Source organism: Lissotriton helveticus, chromosome 9, assembly GCF_964261635.1.
Source record: "Lissotriton helveticus chromosome 9, aLisHel1.1, whole genome shotgun sequence".
Classification (NCBI taxonomy): Eukaryota; Metazoa; Chordata; class Amphibia; order Caudata; family Salamandridae; genus Lissotriton; species Lissotriton helveticus.
The window spans coordinates 301361382-301365022 of record NC_136070.1 but is presented as its reverse complement, the minus strand read 5'-3'; the positions used below and the strand labels follow the sequence as shown (position 1 = coordinate 301365022).

General features: G+C 41.3%; 1 long non-coding RNA gene across 5 annotated transcripts; it reads right to left on the bottom strand.

Annotated features, from left to right (window-relative positions):
• Nucleotides 1-425: 425 nt before the first annotated feature.
• LOC144782728 (uncharacterized) lies at nucleotides 426-2557 on the bottom strand. 5 transcript variants are annotated; one of them, XR_013601226.1, is made up of 10 exons: nucleotides 2485-2557; nucleotides 2318-2373; nucleotides 2134-2209; nucleotides 1980-2030; nucleotides 1783-1880; nucleotides 1600-1703; nucleotides 1450-1515; nucleotides 1206-1328; nucleotides 1002-1072; nucleotides 426-833 (listed from the first exon to the last, which is right to left on the bottom strand). It is a non-coding gene; the product is annotated as an uncharacterized LOC144782728 (long non-coding RNA). The 5 variants fall into 5 exon arrangements; XR_013601224.1 differs by having other exon boundaries at nucleotides 1783-1833; XR_013601225.1 differs by having other exon boundaries at nucleotides 1600-1880.
• Between the last annotated feature and the right edge of the window lie 1084 nt (nucleotides 2558-3641).

Genomic DNA, 3641 nt, shown 5'->3' with positions numbered 1-3641 from the left:
TTTAAAAGGTAGGACATGCACTTGTGAGTTTTACATGTCCTGGTAGTGAAAAACAGCTAAATTCGCTCTTAGCTCTTGCCCGCACAGCAGTGAAATCTATATTGTGATTAATATAAAAAGAGGTTTACATCCTGCCCTTACTTTGTATTGGTTTGTGTGCTTTCCACTTACTTCTCCTCCATTTATATTGGCTGTCGCACACTATTCCCTGTTGTTCCACGTGTTTCCTCTTATCAATGTCCCAAGGCCCAAGTACTCCTTTTCATCCACTAAACTTCTTTGTGAGGCTGCTCTCTTGAGCGTGCTTGTACAGGATTTTGAGATACAAGGGAAAAGGGTCCCAGACAAAGAACAAGTGATTACAATTTGATGCACTTATTACAAAGAGACAAATTATTAAATGCAACAAGATTTATTTCAAAATTGCATTATTACCTTTCATTGGGTGGATTTCATCAACAATATTTCAACAAACTTTCTGTATATGTGCCCACATACACAACAAGGAGGGGGGGGTGAAGTGAGGGAAAGTGTCAGGGATAAAGTAGGATTAGGGGAATAGTCAGAATCATTCGTGACAGGTATTCATCATGGCTTCAAAAAACAATGTTCATGTGGTTCCTTGGACCAAGGGCCACAGTATTACACTCGTATAGAGTCCAGAAATGTAATGATGTAGACCACCTAGCTCGCCTTTAGCTGCTTTGGTCTAGCTTGGGGGTGGGAGTTGGTGAAGTTATTATGGTCTACGTTTCGACCCAAAAGATGCGTAGGATAGTAGTCCTTACAAACGGGTCTTCTTCAGGACAGAATGGTTGTGGGTGGGCAACCTCCTAAAGAAATAATTAAAAAATTAATTAGTACACAACCTCCTTGTTGGTACATACAAGGCAGGCGGTTAGTTAAAACGTGTTGTCATCTAACCACAGAACATGAAGTACGTGGTACACATATTTGTTGGAGATAACCTCCAGAGTCATTGAGGTACAATGTCAACTCACCTATCGCACAGAAGGAGAAGGACAGAGATAGATTAATGGTCCTGAATTTTCACGGGACTTGTAATTTGTTCCTATATAGGGATTACAAGAAAGATCATGATCAAAAATTGGTCTGCTAGACGACCACAAGCTTTAGTTTTATCACTGTCCGGTTTAAGTTGAATGGCCCGAACGGGCTCCATCAGCTAAAAAATGGCAACATACCCAATTACAACCTATTTATGCTGATTAGGTATGTAGAGGACATGCCTTCCGGGCGCTTGTGTGTTCTATTGGAACACGAGTCAGAAGCAGGCGGCAGGGACCTTGTCGTATTTCTGCTGTACCCTATTATGGAGTATGATTAGAAATTGAAATCATTATACTCCATACATCACAAAATACTATCGACATTCCACTTCTATTTATGAGGTATCCCTATACTAGTTGTTAGAAAACAGAAACTCACATGCGCTTCTGCTGGCTCGAGATGCGCGTATATTCCGTGTGTTATATAGGCCTGAATGCCGCTATTCTGTAATCAATATGGAAAAATGGGTTACCATGGTGTTTCTCATTATTATGTAGAACCATCACATAGCCCTACAAATGATCATACCTTGGACCTCTAATTTAAATTGTAAGGTCCGTTTGCGTGGCTGAAAGGATTGCCTGTACCGCTCAGGGGCAAGAAAAAGTCGATATGGTTGCTCCCAGTGTAACCTGCTTTACAAAAAACATGCCAGTATTCAGGTGTGCAGAAATAATTATTAGAAATGTCACTTGCATGGTCAAAACATACCTCGACAAGGATGATGGGGCGGCACATAAGAATCAAAGTTGTCACTGTCGCCTGTGAAAATACAGGGGAGTCTTCGTCAGAGCCTCTATGGTGTTACTCTAATGTTAAAGAGGTTAAAATACGGGGAAGGGAGTCAGAAATGGTTTTCTTACACAAAGCTCGAAAACACTAGCGCGTCGGAAAAACGGCAAACTCACCTCAAGAAATGGATCTAAATTGCACCAATGCATTAAATGGAAAGAGCCCTCCTGTAAAACAAACAGGATAAAGCCCAGATTAATATCTATCTAATGCTGGCAAGCATCACATTCACTAAACAGACCTGGAACGTCTATAGCTCGATTGTCTCACCTGAAACACCGGTCCAGGATTCAATGTAGTTCAGCACACATGTCTCACTAGCATTACCTCGCCGTGTGATGTAACTCTAGAGTTAGAGAGGTTGAGATAACGGGGAGGGAGTCAAAAAAGACGAATGGTTTTACTCTACAAAGCTTGAAAAACAAGAGCGCATCTGAAAAAGCGGCCAGCTCACCTCAAACAACTGAATCTAATTCGCACCAATGCGTTAACTGTATCATAGGGGACCACCTGCAAAGCAAACAAGATAAAGCCCGGGTTACTGTCTGACTGATGCTGCCAGGCGTCACATTAACTGAACAGACCTAGATCAAGGAACAGCCCATCGCTCGAAACCCTCACCTGAACCGCCGGTGCAGGAGTCAATGTAATTCAACAGCGCGTCTCACTAACGTTCACTCGGCATGAAAACTTCCTGGTTGGACGAAAGGGGGCGGGGCCTCAACCCGGAGTTACAATAAAAATGGTAAACAGACTAATCTCCACTGACTCGACATGAGTAAGATATAGGAAAACATGTTTCTTTGGAAGAAAGAAAGAAAGCTGCATATTGTAACCCTTATTATTATAAAGGTTTTGCAGGGACCGATAGATTCTATCTCGAGGCTACCAGTCATGTTGCCACCCATTACAAAAGATTTACACGAAGTATAATGCTTAAAAACCATACTACAAGGACTTGGTAATTGTGATAAAACGACACCAAATGTGTTTGTTGGATTTAAATCCTGCCTTATACACAGTGTAACTGAGCACATGGTCAACACATCATTACTACGAGTGATACTCATGGTCCATAAAATGCATAATGGCAGTGTGCACAAGTCTCACAGGATAGTGAAAGCATCGCCATTGTTCACTGGGAGAAACCCATAGAGTTGGTAAATTACGGAGCCCACGGTGAGGCATTCGGTACTTTTAGAAATTAGATATACCATAGTCCACATTATGTCTGAACATGTAATTATTTGCAATGTGCACCAATCTCACAGGATAGTGAAACCCACCCCTTGGTTCAGTGACATAGTCAAACTCTACAGGATTGGTAATTATATTTCTAGGAGTTATTACATAATTCACATTATATTCAGGCATGTAATAAAAACATCATATAGCACACATATATAACGGCCTTTGTTTACACAAGGGTGACCATCGGGTAATGCGCACAAAACTCGCAGGTTAGTGAAAAGCATTACCAAAATCCGGTAAGAGTATCTCCAGTGCATTGATCTCTCAAAGTGATATAAACTATTGCATTCAGAGATTAGCCAACTGTACGAAACTGCTTTCTGATTCATTTAAACCCTCTGTTACAGAATTGAAAATATGGATCCACTTCAATTCTCTGATATTGAGAATACTAGATAAACCACCACCCCTGAGGCCTAGTGTTACATGTTCCAGAACAGCCCATTTGAGTGTTTCGGGGAGATGGTTTTCTCTTTCACAATGTTCAACTAGTGGTGCCCCCGGTGTTTTGCATCTTATACGACTAC